General features: G+C 44.9%; 1 protein-coding gene across 3 annotated transcripts in view; it reads left to right on the top strand.

Annotated features, from left to right (window-relative positions):
- LOC147903843 (uncharacterized) overlaps positions 1–12,778 on the top strand; it is a 42,343-nt gene that overhangs the window by 15,315 nt on the left and 14,250 nt on the right. The window lies entirely within an intron of this gene.

Here is a 12,778-nt window from a genome sequence, read left to right as displayed (position 1 = left end):
GGACTAGTAAGACAAGAGAGCAAAAAGAAGAACTACTGGGTTGGATCAATCCCTTGTCCAAGAGTTCTTGGACTTGCTTGAAGATTTCATCTTGTTGAGATTGACTAACTCTATATGGGGGTCTATTTGGAGGTGAAGACCCTGGAACTATGTCAATTTTGTGATCCTCTGGTCTCTCAGGAGGGAGGTGACTAGGAAGTTCCTGAGAGAAGCAACTAGAGAATTCCTGAAGGAAATCTAATCTTTCTTTTGTGAGAGGATCTGACTTTTCTTCACTTGGTTGCTTATCGCGTGCAAACACTAGAAAAGAACATACTCCTTTCTTAAGCAAATTGGGAGATCGTGCATGACTTACCATAGGAATGGTGTTTCTTGAAACTCCCGCTGTAATGCTGACATCTCTACCCTTATGTTGGAGGGTTAGAATATTCTTCACATAATCGATTCGGGGGTTGACTTGCTTATGCCAGGGCATGCCGAGAATTACATCTGATCCTTGAAGTGGTGCCACCATGAAGGGTAGATGATCCAAGTACCCCTGGATGTGTACCCGAAGCTTGCCGATGATGGGGTACACCTTCTCTTCTTGGTTCTTGAAGGCTGCAGTTGCCTCCAAGGCTTCTCCTTTATCCTCTGGGGCTATCCCCAAGTTCTGTGCCATCTCATGAGAAATAAAGTTGTGAGTAGCTCCACTATCGAACAAAAACAAAGCGGATTGATCCTTTACCTGACCCCATGTTTTCAACAAACTATGGGTGTCTTTTACAGCTCCCTTTTCCGGAGGTGCTTCCACCTTGTTGACTACCAAAACTGGCTTTTTGAGGGCTGCTTCTTTGTTGCTGTTGTTTTTGGCAGCTTGAGGGCATTTGTAGAAGTTGTGGCCTCGATCGCCACACTTGAAACACCGCCCTTCGGAGTAATACTTTTGCTTCTGTTGTGGAGACAATGAGCTGAAAGTGCGGGCTGCTTTCTTCGAAGGAGGCTGGCTGGCTGACTTTTGCTCTTTTGGTGCGTCCTTTGCTGTCTCCTTACCCTTTTGTTCCTTGGAAGAGGTTCCCTGGGACTTCCGCTTGTTGTTGCTGCCATTCCGCTTGTTGGAGAAAGATTGTTTCTTCTCCACCTTCAAGGCGATGTTGATGGTGTCTTCGAGAGAAGTAGGAGTGGCAATGTCCACCTCATGCTGAACGATATACCGTAGGCCAGCAAAGAACTTCCTTTGCTGCTCTTTTTTATCCTTCCTACTGAATGCTCGAACTTTTAACAAAGTATCCCAAAAACGATCAACATACTCACTGACTTTCTCTTCTTGGCGTTGGCGGAGGATGTCCCACTGCACCATTGTATCTCTCTTAAACTCCTTAGGCAGGAAGTGCCTCATCAAGTTCTTCTTGAAGTGCTTCCAGGTGTGGGCTTGCTGTCCAGTGTTGACCATAGCTGCCCACCAGAGTGAAGCACGGTCTTGCATGTGCAGGATGGCAAACCGGATCTTCGCCTTGTCTTCGTACTCGTGCCCCTCAAAGAAATACTCGAGGTCTTGGATCCAGGCCAGCAAGACCTCGGGCTTGTCCTCTCCCTTGTACTTGGTAAACTTGAAGAGCTTATCTCCAAGAGGTACCTTATGCTTTGCATACCTTCGTCTCCGTGGACGTCTCGAAGGAGATGGACTCCGATGACGCCGTCTACCTCGAGGAGGGGAAGAAGAGGATGATCTTCCCTCCTTGTTGGAGTTGGTGTTGTCCGCACGGCCTCTTCCTTGGGATTGGGGCCCTATGTCATGAGTTCCTGCTTGGCTGCTTTCCAGCACTTGAACCTGTTGAGCAATGTTTGCCAAGACAGCACTCAACTCATGCAGGTTAGGAGGAGGGTCAGGTCCATTGGCTGCCATGATGACAAGATAACTCAATGAAGGAGAGACTCAACAAGAGAAAGCACAGAGTACAGGACCACTGCCTAAGCTCTGATACCAATGTAAACTACTCGGTGCTTTCTATCAATTCAAACAACGGATTTTGCAGAGGCATTTGAATGAGATGATTGCGAGTTGCCAAACACATATACTTGAACTTAAGAGTTTGCAATTAAGCTGGAATTAAGACTTATACAGCTTAAACACAAAGTGACATCATTGGAGAATGCAATATGATTGAGGGGCCAAGACAGGGCCCCCCCTTATCCAGGCTCACTTTATTCTTGAAAATGGAGATACAAGACCAAGGTGCAATGCACCTTCCAAACTGATGAACTCAGTGAAAACCTAGGACCTAGATACAAGACTCAGGAGCATATGTACAAGGTAGACAACAAAAAGGAGGACTCCAAGCTCAGGTTTCAGCTCTTGGCTTGCCCAATCCACAAGGAAGAAGCCTGCAACAATCACCACTTACATCCAACATTAGAGATAAACACTAGTTTCTAGAAAGATAGTAGAAACAACATGAAATAGTGCTGTAAATGAGATAAACTTGACAATACAGGCTCCCTTCGTGACTTGGCCCTTTTGTAGATGAAGTCCTTGATGCCTCTGAAGCTACCTTGGGTGAGGAGAGTGTGGAAATGGGGCTGGAATGAGAACAGCTTAGAAAAACAGCCTGTAGGCTAGAGAGAGAAAGATTTTATGGAGTGATAGCTGTAGAGAGAGAGTGCCTATGCTGATCCCAAGGGAGGAGATGTAAGAGAGGAGCTGCTGCTATTCCAGAGGTGCACAGAAAGGCAGATTTTTGCAAGGGAAATGGGCTGGAACAGTAGAGAGAGAAATTCTGCAGTAGAGAGAGAAAGACTGCAGCAGGAGAGAGAAAGGGGCTGTGGCTGCTCCAGGCTAGGTGAAGGAGAGAGGATGCTGCTGCTGTTCCAGAAGAGCTGAGAGGGGGCAGATTTCTGGAGAGGAGGGGCTGGAACTGTAGAGAGAGAATGTGCTGTTGTAGAGAGAGAAAGTGCTGCTGAGGTGAGAATGGCCTGGGGAGAAGCTGGCTGCACCCAAGGAGCTGGAGAGGTTGTGCTGCATCATCTAAAAGGAGGGAGAAGAAAAGTGACGAAATTTTCATGTCTGGAATGAAGGGGAGAGGCCTTCTTTTATAGGCTCAGCCCCCCCTCCTAGGCCTAGAGTGGAAGGTGGACACTTGTCCCAGATTTTTGGTGGGCTGCAGTCCCAAAGAGGACAGCCCACAACCTGCCCCAAATCTACCAGATTTGGGGCCAAACACTTGGCCTGCATGCCCTGCCACTTGCCATGCATGCTGCTACATATGTGGGACAGGTGGACTGACCTGCCAGCTCAGATTCCAAGTGGCAGTCTGCCACGTGTCAGCTGCCACGTCACTCCCAAAAACCCTAAAATTTCAAAGTTGTCAGAATTTAATTCTGATCGCACACACGGGTTCCTAACAGCTTAGACTATCTATTGACGTACTCTAAGGTCATAATTGAGCCATACTGAGCTCATATGTTTGTCGTCTTATCTTGTATCTCCATTACTCTTGGCATGCTGCGAGGCCCACACCCAAAGCTCAGGGAACATTCTCTTGAATGGTTCCTAGGTCGGTATGCAATCTGTGCATTTGATTGGTCCCATGTTTGGGTACTCAGGTGGGGTGTGGTTTCTAGATGTCCCTCTCAAAGAGAGGCCATCACTCTTGTGGGTCACTAATGCCCATAACCCCGAGCAAGGGGGTCCACCCTCAAATGCTAGACCTAGTCCCCATTGTCCGTAACTGAACAGAAGGAAAACATTTCATTTCTTAATAAGCATACTATTGAAAAACAAAAAGAAATAGTACCAAGCAAGTGGATACATGTTGAAGCAGGATGACATTCCCTCCGTCTTTCATTTGGTTGTCCGCAACTGAAATGCTTCCTCATAAGCATCCAGGATTTCAGGACACTCCTGAAATGTAGCTCTGTCCACCCATTGGGCATCGGTGGATGGGAGCCCTCTGAACTTCAAAAGGTACATTTTGCGAGTCGTGCCTCGACATCCCGTAGTGAAGTTATGTAAAATAATCTGGGATCAACAAGATCTCAGTGTCCTCTACTTCAGGTGCATCGTCCAGTGTGGGCTCTTGAGGTGGTTCTCCAATGAAGGGTTTCACCAAGCTTACGTGGAAGACATTGTGGATCTTCCAATGCTCTGGAAGTCTCAATCGGACCGAGACATCATTTGGGAGGAACTCTCTTAGAAATGGAGCTTCAAGTCACCGAGGGGAGCATGATTACAGACTTTACACAAAGGCACGGAAGAAGAGGGTACCTTTGGGAGGTACTTGGCTTGCTCCAATGGAAAGCAACATCAATGATCAAACTGAGTTTTCAGGGTATGTATTCTTAATATGTGTAAACTACTTGGTGCTTTCTATCAATTTAGACAATGGATTTTGCAGAGGCATTTGAATGAAATGATTGCGAGTTGTCAAACACATATACTTGAACGTAAGAGATTGCAATTAAGCTGGAATTAAGACTTATACAGCTTAAACACAAAGTGACATCATTGGAAATTGCAATATGATTGAGGGGCCAAGACGCCCCCCCCTTTATCCAAGCTCACTTTATTCTTGAAAATGGAGATACAAGACCAAGGTGCAATGCACCTTCCAAATTGATGAACTCAGTGAAAGCCTAGGACCTAGATACAGACTCAAGAGCATATGTACAAGGTAGACAACAGAAAGGAGGACTCCAAGCTCAGGTTTCAACTCTTGGCTTGCCCAATCCACAAGGAAGAAGCCTGCAACAATCACCATTTACATCCAACATTAGAGGCAAGCACTAGTTTCTAGAAAGATAGTAGAAACAACATGAAATAGTGCTGTAAATGAGATAAACTTGACAATACAGACTCCCTTCGTGACTTGACCCTTTTGTAGATGAAGTCTTTGATGCCTCTGAAGCACCCTTGGGTGAGGAGAGTGTGGAAATGGCGCTGGAATGAGAACTGCTTAGAAAAACAGCCTGTAGGCTAGAGAGAGAAAGCTTTTATGGAGTGATAGTTGTAGAGAGAGAGTGCTAATGCTGATCCCAAGGGAGGGGATGTAAGAGAGGAGCTGCTGCTGTTCCAGAGGTGCAGAGAAAGGCAGATTTCTGCAAGGGGAAGGAGCTGGAACAGTAGAGAGAGAAATTTTGCAGTAGAGAGGGAAATACTGCAGCAGGAGGGAGAAAGGGGCTGTGGCTGCTCCAAGCTAGGAGAAGGAGAGAGGATGCTGCTGCTGTTCCAGAAGAGCTGAGAGGGGGCAGATTTTTGGAGAGGAGGGGCTGGCTGCTGAGGTGTGAGAATGGCTCGGGGAGAAGCTCGCTGCACCCAAGGAGCTGGAGAGGTTCTACTGCATGAACCAAAAGGAGGGAGAAGAAAAGTGACGAATTTTCATGTAGGGAATGAAGGGGAGAGGCCTTCTTTTATAGGCTCAGCCCCCCCCCCCCTGCCCCCCCCCCCCCCCCGGCCTAGAGTGGAAGGTGGACACTTTGTCCCAAATTTTTGGTGGGCTACAGTCCCAAAGAGGACAGCCCACAACCTGCCCCAAATCTACCAGATTTGGGGCTAGACACTTGGCCAGCATGCCTTGCCACCTGCCATGCATGCTGCCACATGTGTGGGACATGTGGACTGACCTGCCATCTCAGATTCCATGTGGCAGTCTGCCACGTGTCACTCCCACTCCCAAAAACCCTAAAATATCAAAGTCTTTAGAATTCAATTCTGATCGCACCCACGGGTTCCTAATGGTGGACTGACCTGCCAGCTCAGATTCCATGTGGGCAGTTTGCCACATGTCACCCCCACTCCCAAAAACCCTAAAATTTCAAAGTCGTTCTGATCGCACTCACGGGTTCCTAATAGCTTGGACTATCTATTGACGTACTCTAAGGTCATAATTGAGCCATATTGAGCTCATTTGTTTGTCGTCGTATATCGTATCTCCATTACACTTGGCATGCTACCAGGCCCACACCCAAAGCTTAAGGAACATTCTCTTGAATCGTTCCTAGGTCAGTATGCAATCTGTGCATTTGATTGGTTCCATGTTTGGGTACTCAGGTGGGGCGTGGTTTCCAGATGTTCCTCTCAAAGAGAGGCCATCACTCTTGTGGGTCACTAATGCCCATAACCCCAAGCAAGGGGGTCCACCCTTAAATGCTAGACCTAGTCCCCATTGACCGTAACTGAACAGTAGGAAAACATTTCATTTCTTAATAAGCATACTATTGAAAAACAAAAAGAAATATTACCAAACAAGTGGATACATGTTGAAGCAGGATGACAATATGCTTCACTTGCCATCTGTGAGTCTTTATATGAGGAGAGCTAAATGGGCAGACCTAAATCCTAAACCGGTTTGCAAGGGCCAAATGGGCAGACTTAACTAAGAAGACTAGGTTGGTCAAAAATAGGCTTGGAAAAGGCCCCAGGACAGGGAAGAACAGCCTGACCAGCGGCTGGCTGCCACATGGCCAGGCTGGGCTGCAGGGGGAATCTACAGATCCAGGTCGGATTTTATAGACGCAAGTTTGGAGCTGGTTGGGTATGCTATTTTGGCAGGCTAGTTGGCTATTTTTGGGGCCCCTTGGGGGACTATGAAAGGGAGCCCTTGTGGGCTCATTCACTATCCATTTGTGAGTAGATTTTGGGAGCACTATCCTTTAGTGCTAGCCTTCGTCATGGCTGAGTCTTCCCTTCACCTCCGAAGTGCTGACAGAAACTCAGTACGAAGACTTTGACGCAAGGCCTTCTCGGGCCTATGGGACAAAGTGCGTCAAGACCATAGTTGCCAGGGAACCCCGTTCTGTAGCTGTGGAACGCTGGAATGGGGTTCCCTTCAGAAATGGTTATGGAACGCCTATGGAATGTCAGACTTTGGAACGGCTACGGAACGTTGGAGAACACCTATGGAATGTCTAGGGAATGTTGCCTATGCGGTTCCCCAACCTAAGTCTTGTATCTATCGTTAGGATTTTGTTTATGTCGTAAGTTCCTCACTCCAAATTTGGAGTCCCAATTCGTCTATTATCAGGATTTTGTTTATGTCCTAACTCCAAATTTCGTCCAAAGGCAATTGTGTAGATAGTGCGTTTTTTAATGAGTATGGTGACGTGGTGTTCCCTTCTCGTTCCTGTCCCCTAGGATTTTGGCGTTTTTGTTCCCTATGGGATTCGCGTTCTGTTCATGTGCATGTTCCCTAGTAACTATGGTCAAGACAGGAAACTCATGAGAGAGAGAGAGAGAGAGAGAGAGAGAGAGAGAGAGAGAGAGAGAGAGAGAGAGATTACGATTAACATCTCGCAAGGCCTCACGGGCCTATGGGACAAAGTGCGTCAAGACAAGAAACTCATACAAGCCTTTGTGGGCTGAAGCAAAGGGTGTGCTAGGGCCCTTGCTAGTGTCATGCTAAGCTAAGGAGCTCAAACTCGAAACTCGAAATTCGAAGCCCTGTGGTGGCTCTCCGGTGGGCTGCAAATATGTCTCGAATATGCATCTGTTGAGCAGGTTCTCATTGTGCAGATGATATGGTCTTCTCGACCTCTGTATCTGATGGGCCATGTCAGGAGTGATGCTTCGACTCTGGTGGTGTCCTTTGAGGAGACCTGAGATAGACCAGATCGTGATCATGCATGCTTTGGTCACTCTTTGTGTTGTGTGTGCTCTTTGTGTCTTTGGCTCGGCAGCATCGTGTCTGTTGATCCACACTGCCCTCATGTCAGCTAGCTCCTCGTCCCGGTCCCACTATATCCTGGAGTTGACTCAAATGCATATAAGTCTATGACATGTCAATGTGCTCGGTCTACCGTAGTCTCTTGCAGAGGTCACCTCCTGTTGCTGTCTATATTGTCTCAATAGTGTCTTCTTGTGTTGCTACATCTCAATCAGATAGAGCCCAATGAGAGTGTATCAACAGTGAGAGTGGACAAGAGCCATGTGCCTCCTAAAAGAGGTAGTGGTATTGTCCCCGGACCTCATAGTAGGCTTGGCGGATACACGAGAACTGCTCCTTTGTCTTGACCTCCATCAGCGTACACAACCTATAGATCCGTTGCTCTTTGGGTGTCCCTGTAGCTCTCCTTGCCTCAATCGTCACCTGATGGGACGAGTCTCACATCCAACGGCAATCCTCAGTGCATGTGAGACTCCTCTGTTCTCTAGGTATTGGGGTCTGATGATGAGTTCGTCCTCCGATACTCTCAAGAAGTGTCGTGATAGAATTGGATCTTGGTAGGGAACTCTTGGTTCCCCTAAGTTCGAGATGTATGGAGCTGGAGGAGATCTACCCATATGATATGGTTAATCTCATCTGGTGGGATCACTAGGCGTAGTGGGCACTTTCTCAACCAACACCAAATCAAAGAAGATGGGATGCTTGAGACGCTTAGGTCTTGTCTTTGTTTGCACCAATGAAGAGGTTCATTATATCTCATATCAGTCATGCAGGACTTCTAATAATGTATGAGATACTTTGTAAGCAATGTATTAAGCCTGCAATGAGGCAAGGCTCTCATTTTTGAAATAGGAACTTGATTCGGTAAGGATGCATGAAGGAGATTCAATGTAGACCATATGACCAAAATCTAGGCTCTTTGCAGCAACTCTTGAATATTGACGAAGTGATTCCAAATGTTGAGCTTGTTCCACTACTTTGAACTCCTTATTGGAGTGGTGTTTGTCTGTTCACATGTCGCTCTATCTATCCCTAAGGGATAATCCAAACCCACTCACGTTTCAAGAGCTTGTGGGACTGCTATTGCAAGTGGAGCAAACGCAAGAAAAATGTGCATGGTGGAGGGCAGGTATTTGTTGCTAAGCACAAAGGAAAGAAAGTCTATTAATGTCCACTAGAGACCAAAAGGTCTATGGGACAGCAAGAAACCCTCTAGTACATCTGCTTTAGGGAGGGCACATGGCAGCTCCCAAGGAGTGCAAAAGGCAACCTTCATTATTTTAGAGTGCCTACATAATAGTCTGAAAGAGTAAACAGCCATACATCAGTTTAACACTGAGAGTCTTTTGGTTTGGATTCAAACTCTTTGATTAGGGCTACGCCTTCACGGCAAACTGCCCATTTTCCATCCTTTCTAGCAGCCTTGGCTTTAGCTAATTTAGTTGCCTTATTCTTGAGTTGAGCTTGTGTAAGCTCCTCTGGTATCCATACTTTGGTACTCTTCAGCTTGTAAGATTGTCGAAGAAGCTTGATCCGCATATCTTTTGACTTTAGTGTAAGGATTGCATGACCTTTATATTGTATAATAGAAGTTGGCATGGAGTCGTCATCATCCACCCATTCAATGTTGGGCAAGCTTGCTTTGATCTTTGTCAATATTTCACTATATGTGTCCTCCTCTTTGTACCAATCTTTTGGGAGTTCCCTTATTCTAATCTTCAGCGCATTATCACTTCTAGCTTCGTGTTCTTTGATCTCTGCTTGAATATCAGTCTTACTTGCTTTGGTGTCCACTTCCACAATCACTTCCTTCTTAGCAGTTTGTACTTCAATGTGAACAAGATCTTTGACTGTAGAGACTAGCTACGGGGTAGGGGGGAATCCTTACAAGATTGTACAGCCTCATCAATTACTGCTTGCTTACCAGGCACTTCGAGAGTGTGAAGTCGAGCCTTTACTTCTGCTAGTTCCAATCGTAACTCTATTTTTCTTGGCCTGATACATGGTCTCAAGAATCCCCATGCTCTTCGGGAAGTCTTGCATTAATCGATGTGAAAAATGACGGATCTCGTTACTAACATAGAGATCATAGCTAAGGCTTGAGCATCATGTGAATCCCCTTGCATGACGAAGCGCATTCTCATTAACATATCCCTGTAAATTTTTGCAACATATTCCTATAAATTTTGATTACAAAACTCCACAAGCCGTAGTTCTTTCCATCCAACTTGTCCTTGTGTGCCAAAACTCCAATCGCATCTCCACTTTGCTGACCCATTATCGTGCAAATAAGAATTGTTTGTAATTTTTCAAAAGTCTGACTCACACTGAGTTGAGATATCTGTAAAAACCTTGTGTTTATACGTGACTCAACAAATTGCAACAGTAGCTTAAGGCCAAAAAATATTTGCAAAAGAATATGTAACATTTGAATTTCTACATTTTCTTGCAAATGGCGACGTATTTATATGCCAAAAGAAGAATTGAGGCAAAAGTCCTTAATTTTATAGACAAATATACATGAAAATGACAAAAGCCTCAAAATCACACTCAATTTGAGTGATTTGAGTTGCAAAAAGGGCTAGATCTACAAACATGCTTGAAATTTGTAGAACCCCAAAACCGTGTTGCCAATAAGGTACAATATTGCAAATGCCCAATTGTGTTGTTTGAGTATGCTTGCAAATATGTAAGCAGATTGTAAAACCTCTTGCTCATAAAAGACAGCAATTACACTTTGAAAAGCTCTCCCTCACTCCCTCTCTCTACAAATGCACCAGGGCCTAGGACAAAACATTGGGCTGGACTCCCCCGAAGGTTTTTATTCAAGAGAGAGAATTCAAGTACACAATTCAGCGTAGAGCTACTTCTACAAATCCAAAAGAATGAATAATAACATGAGCTCAGGCTCTCTTTCTTGGCAACAAGCCACTTGTCAAGTTCTACATTACTTTTCTAATTACATGCCACTAAGGGCAACTCTGGAGTCTTCGAAGCACTTGTCACACGAACCGCCTCCTAGATGCTTGTTAGGCCTCATAGCGCTTGGGAAAATGACCCTTCTTAGTACTTGCAACAATTAATTAAAGTGCATCACCATGGCACCCATTAATTGTTAGCGCTTTGCATGCAAATAATAAATTGTGAACTAATCCTAGTCACGGTGGGCGTCCCCATTGAACAAATGTGCACACATAACAAATATATAAATATATTTTTTCTCTGGTTGACTGGAGTCAACACTCTTGATTATAATTAAGGGGCTTTGACCAAGGGTCGAGGCGCCTTAATTATAGTCAAGTCTCTCCAACCGAAGTTGGCACATCTTGGTTAACCGTAGTTAACCTTCGTGGTATAAACCAAGTCTTCTTGACCGAAATCATGCTTACTTGATCGAAGTCAAGTATCTTTGACCGTAGTCAATTCTTTGATTAATAGAAGAACTCTTTTGACCATAATTAACTTAGATGGAAAAATCTTTAATTATGATCAAATAAATGGTCAACTATACTTTGACATATTTACATTGTGGTGACATCCCCTCGACTTCTATTCAGTTGACCTCAACTGAAAAGCTTTCTTGTAAACATCCAAAAGCTGTGGATGATGGGACAACATGTCTTGGTCCATCCACTTGGCATCTAATGCCATATAATTCTTGAATTTTACAAGATACCTGTAAAATTCTTTGCCCTGAGGGCCTTTGCGTACAGTATGGTACACACTCTGCTTTGCCTGAAGGACCTCCTCTAGCTCATCCACTTTTGGTGGATCCTCTGATATTGCCTCTGCAGGCTTTGGCTCCTAAAATTTCTTTAGAAGACTCACGTGGAATGCATTGTGAATTCTCCAATGCTCTGGCAATGCTAATGTATGCAATCTTATTTATTCTTTCTGTAACCCTAAAAGGGCCATAGTACCTGGGAGATAACTTTGCATACACTTTCTGTTTGCCTTTAAACTTACGGAGCCTAGCTTTCTCGAACTTTAATAGTACCCAATCCCCTTCCTTGAGATTTAATTGTCTCCTATGCTTATCTGCAGCTCTTTTATGCTTCTCTTGAGACCTTTCAATTGCTGTCCGGACTTGGCTGTAAGTTGTTTGGATGTCTCTCACAAACTGATCAGCTGCAAATATTTCAATGATGTATATCTTTCCGCATCCCTGGCCAAAAGAAATACCTCTCTAGTGCTTGAGTTGTTGGTGTAATTCCTTTATATCCAGGTGCATGGCATTCCTCCAAAATCTTTTTCCTCATCTCTTGAGTGATGCATAGGCAGTTATCTTCCATAAGATACCCATCTTTCAGGGAATAGTGACTGGTGGACTGCCCCTATTGCATTTGCTGTAAAATCTCACCAAAATCTGCATCATTAGCATATTGCTCCCTCATATCTTCCAGGTTCTGATGATAAGCAATAGTTACATTGTTGACTGGGGTCTTTGGGAGAAGGCATCTATCACTCCGTTCTGAATTGGTGGAATATGGACAATCTGAAAATGGTACATTGACAGCATGTTTGCCCATTTCATATGCTTCTCGGAAAGCTTTGTCTGAGTCAAAAAGTATCCCAGACTTTGGTGATCTGTTTTAACTGTAAAATCTGCACCCAAAAGATAATGCTTCCATGTATGGATGGCATGGATTACAGCCAATAACTCTTTGTCATAGGTTCCCAGATATCCCTCTGCATCCCGGTGTCTCCTGCTCTCATAGGCCACTACATGACCATTCTGATGCAATGGAGCCCCAACACATTCCCCACAAGCATCACAATCCACATCAAATGGCTGATACAAATCTGGAACTATTAAGATTGGCTCGGTGGTCAGCCTCTCTTTGAGTGTGGTGAAGGCTGTCTTTTGAGGAATTCCCCATCTGAAAGCTGCATTTTTCTTAGTAAGATCGTGGAGTGGAGTGGCTATATCTGCAAAATGCTTGATAAATCTTTTGTAGTAAGAACACAGGCCTAGGAAACTTCGAACTTCATGTACAGTTTTAAGCTTTGGCCATTCGTGAATGGCACGGATCTTTGTTGGATCCATCCATATCCCATCTTTGGATATTATATGCCCCAAGTAATGGATTTCTTTCGGGAAGAATTCACTTTCTTGCTGGTTGCATAGAGCTGATGATTTC

This window comes from Dipteris shenzhenensis, chromosome 3 (assembly GCF_047967505.1).
Source record: "Dipteris shenzhenensis isolate YYH24624 ecotype China chromosome 3, Dip_SZ_1.0, whole genome shotgun sequence".
NCBI lineage: Eukaryota > Viridiplantae > Streptophyta > Polypodiopsida > Gleicheniales > Dipteridaceae > Dipteris > Dipteris shenzhenensis.
This window is presented reverse-complemented; position numbering and strand designations above follow the sequence as displayed.